Here is a 16,174-nt window from a genome sequence, read left to right as displayed (position 1 = left end):
TTTTTTAAATCTCTGTACAAAACAATCATCCAGTTGAAGGCAGTGATTTCAGGGCCAATAGCAGAGATTTAAGTGGAGTGCTTGGTATAGGCTTGGAGGTAGTACATTGATTTATAGAAATACATTTTTCTCAATGGTACTGATAGGTTCTGTAGTTATCTGGACACCTCTCACTTGCCTTCTTTACCAGGAGAATATCCTGGGTGTTACCCCAAAAATGAGCTGAGACGCCTGAGTGATTCAATCTGGGATAACAAAAGGATAATGTTTTATATGAGATGTCATCTCAACAAAATATTAATTTCAGGAGCTGGTATTTCCTAGAAGATATGCAAAGTGTTTCAAAGGGACTTGCTTGATGTTTCTTTTTATTCCTTCAGTTCTTCTTTTTGCCTCACAGATTTGTTTGGATGCTTTAGAGGAAAATCAGATTTGCTGAATGACAACTCTGGAGAAAAAGGAGGATGACAGGAAAAAAAGAAAAAAAAAAAAAAAGAAAGAAAGAATATTGTGTGTGATATATTGTGCAGATAACAGTGTCGAGACTGCTGCAGGAGCGGGAGGAAGTAAGGAAATGGAAGAGAGAGGGAGTTAGGAAATGGAAGATAAAATACAAAATACAGCCCCTCAATCAAAATATGAAGCAGTGGAAATTATGAGGGAGAGAAGTAGCAGCAGGACTCTACTTGGGGTGGTAGTGATGGTGGTTCTGTCAGTCAGGGAAAATGGTTTCCAAGTGGGAGAGGGGAGATAGAGGTTGTAGATGAGGAAGAAATTCTTTGGGGTGAGGGTGGTGGAGTCCCCATCCCTGGAGGCCTTGAAAAGGACCAGCTCCAAATGCCTTAAGGACATGGGTTAGGAGTTGGCTGTGGTGTTGGTGCAAGGTTGGGCTGGATGAGCTTGGAGGTCTCTTCCAACCTAAACATTCTGTGATTCTCAGGGATGCCCAGTGACAGGACAAGGGGCAATGGGTATAAACTGGAGCATGGGAGGTTCCATATAAATCTTAGGAAGAATTTTTTCAGGGTGAGGATGAGGGAGCCCTGGCCCAGGCTGCCCAGGGAGGTGGTGGAGTCTCCTTCTCTGGAGACATTCAGACCCCACCTGGATGTGTTCTGTGGGACTGCTGGAGGTGACCCTGCTCTGCCAGGGGGGTGGGATCCCAATGATCCCTAGAGGTCCCTTCCAACCTCTAAATTCCTGTGATTCTGGGATCCCAGCACACAAATGGCAGTAGTGTAAGCCCAGCCCCAGCAGCCTGGCATTCTCACAGGATACTGAATTAAATCTCTCAGACTCCACAGGTGTCACATAAGCTTTGCTGTTGTTAATATTCAGTGGGTGTGTGTGACAATGACACACCAGCTTCATTTGTCCAGGTCTGTGAACAGGGGACCACAGAAGGTCCCCATGACACCCCTGGAGTAGAGCAATGTCAGCATTAGAGAGGATCCTGATCCTCATAAGGGGCTTTAGATTATATTGTGGAAAGCAGTCTAAGGCTTAAGTGGTATTAAAGTTCTGATGCAGGTGGTTTGGGTATCATCAGATGTGCAGAACAGTGACCACAGGACTTGTTTTGGAATTTGTTATAAAATTTAGCATCAGAGGTGTTTGCACAGTGAGACTCCAGAAAGATTCTTCTCTCCTTGCTCCCAACAGGATGGGAGGAGAGGCTGTTAAATGCTGTGTTACATGGGACAACTTTTCTTGTCCTTGATGCAGAGCTGGGAAAACTCTGCAGCCTAACTGGGAGAAAGCCCTGGAAAGGTTGGATGTCTCTCTGTCCTGGGAATAGCTTGACCATCCTGTTGTTCCCAGTGTTTTCTCAGTCTAAACCTGGGCTGCTTTGGCTGCTTGCCCTGCAAACCTGGTTTTGATACTTTCAAAAGAGACCTTTTTTTTTTTTTTTTTTTTTTTTTTTTTTAAGCTGAAAGGCAGTGTTTCTTTCAAATTTCATGCTGATCAAGAAAAGGGACAGAGCAAAGGTATGTGAAAAACTGAGAACTGGTGTGATTTTTGTAGTCTCAATTTATCCCAGTCCTGACTGACCTGGAGCTTAACCTGGATCTGGTTTTACTGCTGGGTTCTGCTGTCCTCCCTGAGAAGGTTGCCTAAATTTAGTAAAAATAGGAACTGGGAGATTGGGTCAGGCTGTGTTCTTGCTTCTTTTGGGTGCAAAAAGCCAGGCAGTCAGCAGCCCAGCTCCAGCCTGGGTTTTGTACTGTTTTAAGGCATGTGTGCTGCTCATGCCTTCATCATTCACTGACATTGGAATTATTCCACATCCCCTGATTTGAATTAGAGGTTTGTTGGGTTTTTTTGTCTTCAGTTTCCGCCTCCTGACTTCTAGCAGGTAAAATATCAGTAAAAGAAAATCCCCCAGCATCCAGAGTACCTCCAGGGTTAAATTTGGTGGTTTGGTTCTGTAGGAGTCCTTCTGGTACCCTGTCAATGCATCCTAATTCTTCTGTCTCTGATTATGATGGATGCTGCTTCAGGTTTTGCCCCAGGCTATTCCCAGCCTGCTTGCAACTAATGCTGATGGGGAAGTTTTCCCTGCTGCTGTTTTCAGTGTTTTTTAGAACACAGCAGCACTAAAAAACCACGCTGCTGGCCCCAAACCACTTGGCAACAAGAGATGCAATCCCTTCCCCTCAGAACTCACAATGCTTAAAACAAAGCCTGCCTGGGGAGACTCTTTAAATATCCTTTCTGAGAAATGCTTGCTTACAATTATGGCCTTCCTAATAGGCACTGTGGGTACTTCCAACACAAAGATATCTGTATTACTGTGGCTGCCCTGCTTTAACCCCATCCAGGCTCCTGGAGAAGTAGAAAATAGCTGCTCCATACAAAGGTCTGGCCTTTCAGGCAAAGCAGAAGCTGCTTGTTGAGGGTGCAAGCTTTCTAAAAAAGATATTTTTGTCTGTTTTGGTGGGTGAAAGTCACCCCACTGAGGCTCTCTGCAAGCAGCAGCACAGAAACTGCTGTCTGTGTGCAGAAATTAATTGCTCCTCAAGTCTCTCCCCTTGTAAGAGACTGCTGCAGATGCCCTGTGCTTAGGGAATATTTTGGGAAAGCAAGTATATCTCTCCCCTGAAGAAGTTTTAAGCCTGTCAGCAACATTAGTGGGATTTAGATCAACCTCTGAGCAGTTGAGTGGTAAGGAGATTACTGTAAAGTTACTCAGTTCCCCTCCCTGTATGTGGAAGGATGTGGGGAAAGTGGTATAGGTGGTGATCATAAAATCCCAGACTGGTTTGGGTTGGGAGGGCCCTTAAAGCTCCCCCAGTGCCAACCCCCTGCATGGGCAGGGACACCTCCCACCAGCCCAGGTTGCTCCAAGCCCCATCCAACCTGGCCTGAGACACTGCCAGGGATGGGGCAGCCACAGCTTCCCTGGGAAACCTGGCACAGGGGCTCAGCACCCTCAAATTAAAAAATTTCTTCCTCATCTCCAACCTCAATCTCCCCTCTCCCACTTGGAAACCATTTCCCTTGTCCTCTCCCTAACCCCCGTGTCCAAAGCCCTCCCCCAGCTTTCTTGGAGCCCCTTCAGATATTGGAAGGTTGCTCTGAGCTCACCTGGGAGCCTCCTCTTCTCCAGGCTCAACAACCCCAATCCCTCAGCCTGGCTTCCCAGGGAGCTGCTCAGCCCTCTGAGCATTCCAGTGGCTCTGCTCTGGACACCTTCCAGGAGCTCTGTGTCCTTCTGATGTTGGGCACTCCAGAACCGGACCCAGAACTCCAGGTGGGGTCTGACAGGAGCAGAGCAGAGGGGGAGAATCCCCTCCTGATGGAGGTGAAGTCCCCAAATTCTCACCTCAGCAACATAAAGCTTTTGCCTCCTCCAGGGCACTCCAACATATATACCCCTTGTTTCCTAATTTTTCCTGCATCTTGCAGTAGATGCCCCCAAGCAGAGCCCTGAGCAGGGGGATGCTGAGAGGGATGCTCAGTAGCTGTGTGACCGGGTACCACACGTGCCATCTGCTGCCATCTGCTCCTTCCTCTCCATCACCAGAGCTGTTCTCTGTGCTGCCCTTGGTCGAGGTATCAGTGTGGGAGAAGTTTACTTGGGCACCTTTTCTTTCTTAATCCCTGGAAGTGGTGAAGTGCTGCTTGGCTGGCCTGCCAGGAGCCAGGCTCCCTGGGACTGGAGCTGGGAGGGGTGGCTGAGTTGCTATGGCACTGGGAGGTGTCTCCAAAGCCAGCAGAGTGTCCTGATTGCCACTCCACAGCTCCTAAACAAATACTTGGATTTCCATAAGGGCTATAATCAAAGGAGCATCCCTTGCTTTTTAATATGTGCTGAATGTGTTCATTTGTAAGCTTATTACGACTTCAGAGGGAGAAGCTATTAGGGTGATCATTAGCTGCCCGTGTGAATAGCAGGCAAAACTGTGGCATGTTCCAGAATATCACCCTCTTTTTAATGCCTGCACTTTCAGATGCATTAACAATAATCAGCCATGCTGTCTTTTCATGTTTCTCTTGCCACGTGTAAGGACAAAAGAGTAAGAAGAAGGGGAGCAGTGAAATAAGCCCTCGGAAAATAAGTTCAGATGGAGAGAAAAAGGGGGTGTTGGAAGAGCAGCAAATTCACCAGCATGACATTTTGTGTCTTGATGCAGTATCTGTTTGTTATCCATTGGGAAAGCAAAAGCATCTGGGAGCCAGGCTGTGAGTCTTGGCTCTCAGATCTGACTTGGTCCCTCTACTCCTGTCACCCGTGTATGACTTGTGCCGAGGGTCTTTTGTCTGCCTGGAATCTGATCACTCCTGGAGCTCTCAGATTGTGCATCTTTTGAGAGCAGAGAGAACATTTAGCAGCATGTCTGCCAAGATTATAGGATTTATTAACTCTGTTTGCCTGCAGAACATCTGAAGCTCTATCATAGGCTGTGGCCATGGCTCCCTCCCTGCTCCTTCTTGCTCTTTCTTAATCAGAAATATCTGTAGCAAAAAGTTGGATGGGTCAGTGTTAATACCTTATCCGGAACCTGTGTGGTTGAGATTAAAAACCAGAATCAGATAAATAATGCCATGTCTCAGGTTTCTAGCAATGATATTTTTCTGGTTTATTTAGCACTACCGAGATCTCTCACTTAAGGTGTGTTTTTCTTACAGGGTATTTTTCCTGACCTTTGCTTTTCTACACAGACTAAACTCTTTTGGCTTTGCATCTGTGTAGGCAGTTACCTTGACCAAAGAGAGTTGATTATTTTTTTTTAAAGTAGGTACTGCATTCAAAGTTCTGGTTTGGATTCCTGTTTTTAAAATCAGTTAAATTGGGTAGGCTGAATGGGTAGGCTTCTTTTTTCCCCACCTCTGCCTTATGTGGCTGGAAACAAGAAAAAAAAATTCTCCTACTGATCTGGAGTTCCATCCTGAATTAGAACAGGTGATAGAACAGGGCTTTCAAATTCCCTTGCCCCTGGGCCCTTGCCTTTGCCCCTAGGGCTGCTTTTCCTTGCTAAGGACACCATCATCTTTTTGATGGGACAAGACCCCAAGCTCATCCTAATCCATTTTGGTTGCTTTTGAATTCTATAATCAATCATTTTCCTCAGCATTGTTTCCCTGAAGCCTGCTGAGTACCAGGAAACTTCTTAAAATGCTGGAAATCATGGTCTGAGGAGGACAAGGTTGCCACAGCAACTGCCCAGTGTTCCTGAGATGTATTCCTGCATCCTTCAAAACAAGGATGAATGCCACAAACTGCTGAGGCATTTGCTGCAAACAAAGAAAAGCTGCAGAAAAAAAAAAAAAAAAAAAAAAAAAAGAAAAGAAAAAAGTAGAAAAAGAAGAGAATAGAAAAGAGCATGGAGGAGTGAGTTGTAAAGGTGAGATATGTCAGGCTTAGGGAAAAAGTGGCAGGCATTTACACTTCATGTTAAATGCCCTGAGTGTCTGGGATGCTGTGTGAGCATATGGAGTGTCTCAACACTTGACAGTATCTGACATGCTGTAACGTCACTTGTCTGGTGATGCAGCTCCATGATCCACTCAGCAGGGTGACATTTATTCCATCCTGAAGGGAAATATTTTCAGACACAGGAGGCCTAAGTTAGCTGCCTCCCTTTTGTCATGCTAAACAGGCTCCTTTCTGGGACAGAAGATGCCTGTCAAAGAGTTGAGCTTCTCAGCCAGGAGAAAACAACTTTTTTGTGGGTTTAAGACTGGTCTCAGCATGGACTGGTGAATAGAGGCTTGTACTGGGTGTCAGGAGTTCTAGCACACCCATTCCCCGTTTAGCCTTGGTTTTCTTACCTGCTAAACAGGGTTAATATTATATTTTCACCACATACAAACTTCAGGTCATCTGTTTAGGAAGGCAGACAAGTACCATGTGGTTTTATTGCTCTGCAGTTACTGCAAGGGAAAAAACACCTGTGAGCTATCTGAGAACTTCTTTTTTTATAGAATAGAACTTGAAGGAGTGCGAGTTCCTATCAGGTGTGTGAGTTCCCCATGCAGCCTTTGATTTTCTGAGCTGGCTGATGTCTGTGTGTGAAAAGCTGTATGAAGCAGCCAGGTGTGACTGCCTATTGACCTTTGCTTGGGATGGGGCCGAAGAGAGCACTTTTGCCTTTCAAACAGGGTTTTAAGAATATTGAAAAGGAGTGGTTTGTGGCCTGATGCTGTACTGGTGCTTCAAAGCACCTGTTTTTCCAAATGTTACATGTGGGAGAACAGGTTCTGCTCTGGAAATTCTGGATTCCCATTCTGAGTGACTGTACAGGTAGGAGATGTTACCCTGAAGATGGTTTCGTGCTCTGTGCACACATTGTGCAAAATAGCAGATGGAAAACAGAGATGCTGAATGGTGTGGTATCACTTTTGGTTGTAAAGATAGAAAGTATAGATGCTGAATGGTGTGGTAACACTTTTTGTTGCAAAGCTTGGTGCTAAAAACACTGACTCGATGGATGAACAATAAAGCTTCCTGTTGAGAGAGAGAGAGAGAGAGAGAGAGAGAGAGAGAGAGAGAGAGAGAGAGAGAGAGAGATACTTTTCGTAAACCCCTTCCCCTTAATCTCTTATCAGTTTATCATTGGTTTTCGTTTCGCGGGCTTGGTTCTGTTGCTGAGGGAAATGGTTACAATGTTTCGCGGGCTCCATCCTGTTGCTGAGGTAAATCGTTACATGTTCTTGTTTCGCGGGCTTTTGCGGGGGCCCCCTCTCCTTCTTTTTCTGACTTTTCTTCCTTATAAGTATGCTTAAACATACACTTTATCAGGATATAACATACTATTTCGACAAACAGCCCAAGCGAACATTATTAAATTGAAAGATACACTCAACAAAACAATAAATTACAATTTTAAACCTTCATTTTTTTACACTTGGTGTTCTTTATATGAACCTCTTTAGGAGGTTCAGCCCAGCTGGTTTTTTCCCTCCTGTGCCTGTCTGACTGATGTTCTCTTATTCACAGCCCTTTGCTGGGGACAAATGTGCCTTCATTAAAAGCAGGCAGAGAAGACCCATGGAGGGATGGGGCTGTGTTGGTCCCAATGCTCTGCCTCAGGAGGAGACTTGGGGTAGTTTTAGCAGCAGCTTGGATTAATTTTAACACCAGCCCTGATTTTAATGGTGTAAAAAGCCATCGGGTTCTTGTTTTCAGGTAGAAGATACCTGTGGGGGCTTGGTGCACTGAGGGATGAAATGTTCCCAAACGCAGCATCGCAAGGGGAGGCAGTCACTGCTGGGAAATGGGCTGGGATTACAGTGCCATTAGCATTTAAATGCCACTAAAGAGAAGGTAGATTGGCTGTTATTTAGTATCTAGTTCCATGGCTTTGTGCAAGTCCCCTCCTGGATGCTCCGAGGGAACCGAATTGGATTTACATCCCGGATCCGAGCCGTGTCTCTAACACCAGTGAAAATATGAAATTCCAGTGCAATTAGTTGTTTATGGGGGGCAAGAGTGATGGGTAAGGCCTGGGGGCTGGTAGCTTGTGCCAAGTGCCCCTTTCAGCAGCCACTGAAATCCTAAAACTCAAGGAAGGTCAAACAACAAAAACAGATCCTCTGCAGATGCTCATAGCTCACATTAGAATTTTTTTACTGAAGAGATTTTCTTTTGTGGAAGTATGCAACATGAGTTTGTGTTTGTATTGTTCTCTCTATAATCGTCATAGAATTTTCAGGGTTGGAAGGGACCTTTAAGCTCATCCAGTTCCACCCCCCTGCCGTGGGCAGGGACCCCTCCCACCAGCTCAGGTTGCTCAGAGCCCCATCCTGGGGCCTTAAAAACTTACAGGGATGGATGGGGCTTCCACCACCTCTCTGGGCAACCTGTGCCAGGGTCTCACCACCCTCATAGTGAAGAACTTCTTCCTAACTTCTAATCTAAATCTCCCCTCTTCCACTTTGAATTCATTCCCCCATGTCCTATCACTCCCTGACATCCTAAAAAGTCCCTCCCCAGCTCTCTTGTAGCCTCAACAAGGGGAAGTGTAGAGTTTTGCATTTGGGGAAGAACAACACGATGTCCCAGTATAGGTTGGGGGCTGACCTGCTGGAGAGCAGTTTAGGTGAAAGAGACCTGGGGGTCCTGGTAGACAAGAAGATGCCCATGAGCCAGCAATGTGCCCTTGTGGCCAAGAAGGCCAATGGCATCCTGGGGTGCATTAGAAAGGGTGTGGTTAGTAGGTCAAGAGAGGTTCTCCTCCCCCTCTATTCTGCATTGGTGAGGCCACACCTGGAGTATTGTGTCCAGTTCTGGGCCCCTCAGTTCAAGAAGGACAGGGAAGTGCTTGAAAGAGTCCAGCGCAGAGCTACTGAGATGATTAAGGGAGTGGAACATCTCCCTTATGAGGAAAGGCTGAGGGAGCTGGGTCTCTTTAGTTTGGAGAAAAGGAGACTGAGGGGTGACCTCATCAATGTTTTCAAATATGTAAGGGGTGAGTGTCAGGGAGATGGAGTTAGGCTTTTCTCAGTGGTGACCAGTGATAGGACAAGGGGTAATGGGTGTAAATTGGAGCATAGGAGGTTCAAGTTGAATATCAGAAAAAATTTTTTTACTGTAAGGGTGACGGAGCCCTGGAACAGGCTGCCCAGGGGGGTTGTGGAGTCTCCTTCACTGGAGACATTCAAAACCCACCTGGACACGTTCCTAGGCGATGTACTCTAGGGGGCCCTGCTCTGGCAGGGGGGGTTGGACTAGATGATCTTTCGAGGTCCCTTCCAACCCCTAGGATTCTATGATTCTATGATTCTATGATTCTCTTCAGCCCCTGGAAGGCCACAATGAGGTCTCCTCAGAGCCTTCTCCTCTCCAGACCGAACAACCCCAGCTCTCTCCCTCTGTCCCCATAGCAGAGCTGCTCCAGCCCTTTGAGCATCCTCCTGGCCCTTCTCTGGACAAATTCCAGCACATCCATGTCTTTCCTGTAATAGGGACTCCAGAACTGGACCCAGAACTCCAGGTGGGGTCTGACAGAATCAGAGCAGAGGGGGAGAATCCCCTCCCTCAACCTCTGTCTGTGCTGCTGGTGGTGCAGCCCAGGACCCGGCTGGGTTCTGAGCTCCAAGTGCACACTCAGGGCTCATGTTGATGCTATGTTTTCCTTTTTTTTTCTGAGGCTATTGCAGGGCAATGATACTAATCTGACCCTGCTCCCACAGAGATGTTTCTCATCACCCTTCCCTTGGTCCAAAAGCACTGGTACATTTCAGAGGGCCAGCAGGACGTGGCTTCTCCTTCAGCTTCTCCTTTTTGCTGGCTGGATGGGCTGGGATGTGAACTCCAGATCCAGATGTAGATCTCTAGATCTCCAAATCCTGCAAACGTGGTGAGCAAAGAGGACTGGCAGTAGCTGGAGGTACTTGTGAAGCAGGGTGCCTGCGTTCTGGTGGCCTTCCTGCAGCAGTTCATGTTCAGGAGACAGCGTTTCTCCCAGAGACAACCCTCCCAATCATTTTTTGGTGGCTACACCAGCCTATCTTTGCCCCCTCCTTCTTGCCTTTGGCTCTCCAGCTGCAGCCAGGAGCCTGGCTTGGTGAAGGCAGCAGTCAGCATGGATGCTGGATGCAGGGGGATGAGGAGGGAGGCAGGACAGGGTGCCAAAGGCAGCAGTTGACAGAGCTGGGCTTGCACAGGAGGCTTGGCCTTGGCCCCCACTCCAGTTTCCACCCTGTTTCCCCAGTGACTGTAATTAAAGGCATCAGCTTGCTCCAGTCCCAATTAGGCACAGTGGTTTTGCACTTTCTGCAGTCCTCCCTAATGGCAAAATTGTAGCTACTAACCAAAGGGAGTCAGTTTGGCAGGGATTTCCTCCCCTCTAGGGCTGTGGAGGAAGATGGAGCATTGCTATGCTATTGTTTGGCACCAGATCTGCTCTTTCATCCCCTGTGACAGGTACCTACTGCTACCTAGTAAAGCATTTAAGCTCTTTCTCTCTGTGGTGCTGTAATTTCTTTAAAATATTGTGACTTTAGAGGAATAAAAAAATAAAATTTCTCTTCCACGCAGACCTTTGAGGGCCTGTGGGGATGTAATTATATGCAAAGGCAGCAGGAATCCTATCATCCGGGTTATTTTCCTAACAATAGGTTTATATAGCACAGTGTTAGCTCTTCAGAGCCATCTTTTCCTGCCAGCTGCTCTGCCAGGGAAGTGGCATCAGAGGATGGGGCAACTGAAGCAATGGCACATGCAAACCACAGGCTGAAATCCCCACACCCAAAAGATGAAAAGGGAAAGATGGACAATGAGCTTTTGACTGTTAAAAAGGGATCTTTACTGTGGGGCAGTGGCACTGTTTCTTGTCCTTGCTATGGAGAGTCCAAGCCCCCTCCTTCCAGAGGTTCCCAAGCCTACTGCAACCATTTGGGCTTGTAGCACCTTCCCAATTTCCGCACTTTTAGTAAAACTTAAAACTGTGCTGATTCAGGGCCGGCTTCATCCACAGCATGGGGAAGTGGGGCAGTTCTGCTGCTGCTCATCAGATGCCTTCAGTATCACAGCAGAATTGGTTGAATGGCTGGAGATGTTTGCACCCTCCAGATTTCAAAGGGAAACCATCCCTGCTCATCATCCAGAGATGTAGGGCCACAGCAACAGAGGAAGGGCATTAAATGTGAGGAATTAAAGCAAAACAAAGCCTATGAATATTCATTGTATGTTATATATTGTAATAGCTCCAGCCACCTTGAAGTTCTTTGCTCAGTTCCTGCCAACAACAAACGAGAGAGGTTTACTCAGAGAAGTCCTAACAGGAGGCAGCTTTCAAAGGCACTTTCATAAATGTTTGTGGAAAACAGATGTCAAATGCACCCCCTCCAGACATCATGCTGCAGCACTGGCAGTGAGAGACCAGGGATAGACCCAGGTGACTTATTTCACCTCTCACAGGGAAGCAGTGGCTTCAGCAAAGCTGCAGTATTGATGCTGAGAAAACTGTGTCTGTTCCTCCTGGAGAAGAGAAGGCTGAGGGGAGCCCTTCTGCCCATGGTCAGGACTTCCAGGGCAGCTCCAAAGCAGCTGGAGACTCCCTGTGTCCAAGGAGTCCCATGGACAAGACGAGGGGCAATGGGCACAAGGTGCTCCTGGGGAGATTCCATTGGAACACAAGAGGGAAATTTTTCCCCATGAGGACAGTCAGACCTTGGAATGGTCTCCCAGGGGAAGGGGGGGATCCCCCCACTTGGGAAAGTTGGAAGTCTCAGCTCCAGGGGGTGCTGGGACATCTCCTAGAAACAATAAGATGAGAAGGGTTGGACCAGGGCATCCTGGAGGTTCCCTCCAATCTGACATCCTGGGATTTTATGATTCTGTTCCAAAGCAATTTGAGAAAGGTGAGTGAGTGACAGTGCCAAGCACTTTTTGAATGGTGTTTGAATAGTTACAGTTGCCCCCTCCCCCCAGACCCTGCAGTGTGGGGCTGGGGCTGTGTCAGACAGGTAGAAAAAAAAAAAAAAACAGGTAGAAAAAAGAGAAAGCAGCAGTCAGACAAGCATGCTTGGCACATCAGGCTGTAATCTCACCCAACCTTTGCCTTAGCCAAAGACTCTCATTAGCAGTGTGCAGGCAGGAATTAAAATTGACTGTGAAAATGGTGACTGTTAGCTGGAGGGCAGTGACAATCTGCTGCCAGGTCCCTCTGCCTCTACCCATTTGTTTGTCCAATGCTTTTAGGAGGGCTTTGCTGTTCTTCTCTGGTGCTGTTTCCCAGGCAGTGACAAATGAGGCAGAGGGAGACAAAATAATTCCTCAACTTGGCTGGAAGAACAAGGGATAGCTGTGCCCAGCATCTCAGGCTGATGCTTCTGAGTGCTGGCCTGGGCTTCCCAAAGATGCACTCCATCTCCTTTCCTCTGCCTTTTCCCAATAAATGGGCTGTAAAGTCACAGCAGCTGAAATTTTGTCTAAACCTCCTATAAACCAGGAGCAGCTGTGATTAATCTGGTCCTGTTGAGGTATGAGGTGCATGTGTAATGGGACTGCAGATCTACATGTGGTCTGTGGGCATTTAAAACAGCCCAAAGGTTGTTGGAGATGCTGAAGGATTGGATCCCTCACTGGGTATTAAAAGCTCTTCATTAGTGCTAGCGTGCACTAAATTAAGATGGCAATTAGCCTCAGCATATTCATCAGGAGTGTGTGTTTTAATAAACTGTCTATTCACCCTGATTGTGTTTTATTGACTTCTGCAGTAATTGCAGCTTTTCTTTTCTAGGACAAGCTTGGCTAGAAAGAGATACATGGGACACATAGACTACTAAAGACTAGAACAGGCTCTGTGCTTCAAATCCTGAGATTTGTGAAGGTAAGTCTTGCTTTTGGCTCTTTGAGCATCCAGATGCTTTCTCTGGGCATCTGACAAGACTTCCAGCACAGCTGTGGTTTGCAGGAGCAGGGTAAGAAAAACACAGCTCAGCTGCCATCCTGCAAGGTCTGTCCCTATCTCTGCTCTATCTAGAGAAGCAGACTGAGAGGAAATAATTCTCTGAGAGGGTATTCTGCAAGGCAGCACCTGTGAGATGCATTCTCTGTGGTTTAAAGGAGTTGGATGTTGCTTGGAGATAGTCAAGACAGGAATCCTCTTGGGAGAGGCATGCTCTGGGAAGAAAGGCAAGCATGATGATCCAAGTCACCCTACCTGGAAGCCAAAAGTTGGGCTGCAGTGCCAGGTTCTGCTGGTCCTTCATCACTGCTGCACCTCAGAGCTTCAGGGACATTCCCAGTGACACCTCAGCTGGGACTGATTCTAGAAATTGATGCACAGATTCAAAGAGAATCTGCCCCACATTCTCTGATTCATTTAAAGGCTGTCTGGAAGTGGTCCTGGAGAACTTCAAAGGTGTCTTCTTTTATTTGGTTGCATTCTGCTTGAAAATTGAAGTAGGTGTGAGTTAGCACCACGCTGCTCAAGCCATTGTCTAATACTTTGTAGGCATGGCTAGGATCTTTCTACAACTGGAAGGAAGCCTGGCTGGAATTTTTGGTGGCAGCTTTGCTGTGGTTCTTATTCCAGGCTGAGAGTAGTAGGCAAGTGCCCAAGCAGTCACCTCCTTCAAGGAGCTACTGGAGTGTGAGACCTATGGGTGACTTCTCTCAGTCATGAAGAAAAACTGCTTGACACTGGGTACTGTATAATTATCTCATTATCTCACTCTTGCCCTCTCTTTTTTTTAAAGTCTATCACAAAAAGCTTTTCCCAATGTATTTCTTTGACTTGGCACTAAAAAAATTGTCCTTAAGAAGTGTACAAACTTCTCCATAGAAGCAGAATAAAATGAGTAGCCTCTGTGTAATAATGTAGCTATATAATTGGGAAAACTGGAGTTTAATTAGTTATATACACCCAATTAGTTAAAAGATATCTTAACAGCAGCCTGGAGAACCTGTAAGACATCTGTGATGCACAAGAATTCCAGCATCCATCTGCTTTTCTCCTCCACTGCACTTGTTTGCCTTCTCACTCTGGTGTTCATTACTTTGACCTCATTTTAAATAAGATGACAAAGTTTCTATAATAGCAAATGTAAGATATACTGATTCAAATAGAAATGAGAAAAGGGGAGCTCAGAGTTCAAATGTCTCTATACTGTTCTTAGGGCTCAATAAAAAAGTTCTTCAGACTTTGAGACTTTTTTGAGTCAGAACACACAAGAATTGGTTCTTAGGATTTAAAGGAAGCAATGGATCAGTTGAGTAGACAAGGTGCTTGTTGAAAACAAAGAGATATTTATGTGAAAAGAAGATGGACATGCACAATAAGATAGAAGTGACCAAAAAAGTGGTTTGCATGAGAACTGGACCATCTCTTCCTATCTGAATTATTCTGGGACTCCTGTCTTAGCCAGAGAGACTGTGGTGAGCCACGGGGCAATGCCTGAATTTGATGTAGCAAAATACAAATAGTCTGCAGAAGTCTCATGGTGCGTAGAATGGTAGGCAAAAAAAAGGGTTCACACAGTTGTTTTCAGTGGAAAGTAGGAGTGGTATGATAGGGAAGATGTGGGGTGAGGATAAAATGCTCCTGAGAGTTCTTATAAACTGGCACATCTGGGGGATGCTCTTCTTCCTTTCATCCCAAAATAACTTGGGCACTCCTTGGACACCCATTTTGAAAAATCTTTTCCCAAGGAGGGTGGCCACATGTTGGAAGAGGTGCCCTGGGGAGCCTCAGGCCTTGCAGATACACAAAACTTAATTAATGTGACCCTGAGCAACCTGCTCTGCCTTTCAAACTTTGGGATTGGCCCAGGTTGGAGGCAGGGGATGTTTATCCTTGATGACATCCAGAGATCCTGTCCATCCTAATTTTTTCCATGACTCCCAGGCAAAAGGAAGGCAGTGAGTGAGGTGAAACCACAGGTTCCCAGCTGGTGTGGAAGGGTTGTGGGGACAGAGGGAATTGCAGTGGTAGCAAAGTGAAACTTGGGAGCAGTTTTTGGGGGCTGGTGGAGCAGCTGCCTGTAAAAGATGTGAAGTTCCAGGTAGCTACAAGGCATGCAAAAGCAGATGTCAGAAGAAAGGAAATAAATAGTGGCTGGAGACTAAAAAAATGCATTGCCTTGGAAAACCAGACTTTCTTCCTGACTGATCACAGCAGCTGGGGTATGTTTCCTGACTACCCTGTTGGGGATTTTTAGCCTCCCCATCACTTTGCAAGATAAAATTCATACTAGGAAGGGAGGGGGGGCAGAAATACAGCATAATCTGAGAAAAAACTGAACATTTATAGCTTCATTTCAGACAAAACCAAATGCATCTCAGATGTCTCACAGGTCTGAGACAGGACAGCCAGGGAAAGCATCTGTCAGCCACTGTCTTCTGCAGTTCTGACTCTTGATGTTTGCTTAAATGTCTCCTGCAGAGGAGAATTTAATCTGTCAAAAACCTGGGGCCTGGAGGAGAGAAGATATTTTTAAAAGGGAGATGAAGACGTGCGTTCAGTTTTTTTATCACACCAGTGTGTAGTAGGAATAAGTTAGAAAATGTGCCTTTTGTGTCTGAGGTTTAAAAGGAAAAATGGGAGGAAAAGCAGCTCTGTGGGTCAGGATTCTACTTTCATGTCAATTATTATCTCCATGCAGCCTGTCACCTGGGACTTCAGGCACCTCCAGCTAGTCAGTAAAGCAGCACCTGACACAAATCTTTTCATAATTACATTATTTCTAAGTAACATTATTTGCATTTTACTTGTATTATTCACAGATTGCATTAGTTGCACACTTTTCCAAGTCTATAGCACTATATATGAACTTGATGGGAATATATTTGATATACAGAGTTTGAAGTGCTACCTAAGAGGCCAGAGCATGCTTTTGGTTGGTTTGCCCTTTTTTTAACACAATCACAGGATCCAAATGGTGAGCTTGCACTACTGGTTGGCAACCTGGGTGCCCAGCAGAAACTGGGAAGGGTCTAACTAGGAAGGGTATAACTGGGAAGGGTATAACTGCTCCTATGTGTACATCTCTCCAAGTTCTTAAGTCCCAGTATTGAAACAGTTGTTCAGAGCTCCTGTTTCTCACATCAGATCAGTGATTTGGCATTTTTTTGGAAATTTGCATTGAGCTTTTCTGATGTGAGAGCTCTGCCCTGCTCTGTTCTTGGCTTTGCCAGCCCAGCCCCTTGCTCTGTTGCCACTGATTTCCATTTGCACATCCTAAGTTGGAGCACTTTGGGATCTGTAAGCCCCACTGGGTA

General features: G+C 46.2%; 1 protein-coding gene and 1 long non-coding RNA gene across 5 annotated transcripts in view; one reads left to right on the top strand and one right to left on the bottom strand.

Moving 5' to 3' along the window:
- Positions 1 to 3,957, bottom strand: part of LOC139796635 (uncharacterized) — a 521,507-nt gene extending 517,550 nt beyond the window's left edge. Inside the window, exon 1 of one of the 2 annotated variants that reach the window (XR_011726073.1) lies at positions 3,589 to 3,957. This is a non-coding gene — a long non-coding RNA (uncharacterized lncRNA). The remainder of the gene's footprint in view (positions 1 to 3,588) is intronic. The other variant, XR_011726072.1, reaches the window with a different exon arrangement.
- Positions 1 to 16,174, top strand: part of TSPAN18 (tetraspanin 18) — a 115,950-nt gene that overhangs the window by 77,874 nt on the left and 21,902 nt on the right. For 2 of the 3 annotated variants that reach the window (XM_071744986.1, XM_071744987.1), the window contains exon 3: positions 12,693 to 12,782. The gene's annotated coding sequence lies outside the window, so the exon portion shown is untranslated. Of the gene's footprint in view, positions 1 to 12,692; positions 12,783 to 13,490; positions 13,548 to 16,174 lie in introns of all 3 variants that reach the window. The other variant, XM_071744989.1, reaches the window with a different exon arrangement.

The sequence above is a fragment of the Heliangelus exortis genome, chromosome 5, assembly GCF_036169615.1.
Source record: "Heliangelus exortis chromosome 5, bHelExo1.hap1, whole genome shotgun sequence".
NCBI lineage: Eukaryota > Metazoa > Chordata > Aves > Apodiformes > Trochilidae > Heliangelus > Heliangelus exortis.
The sequence above is the reverse complement of the archived record's forward strand: the minus strand, read 5'-3'. Positions and strand labels throughout refer to the sequence as shown.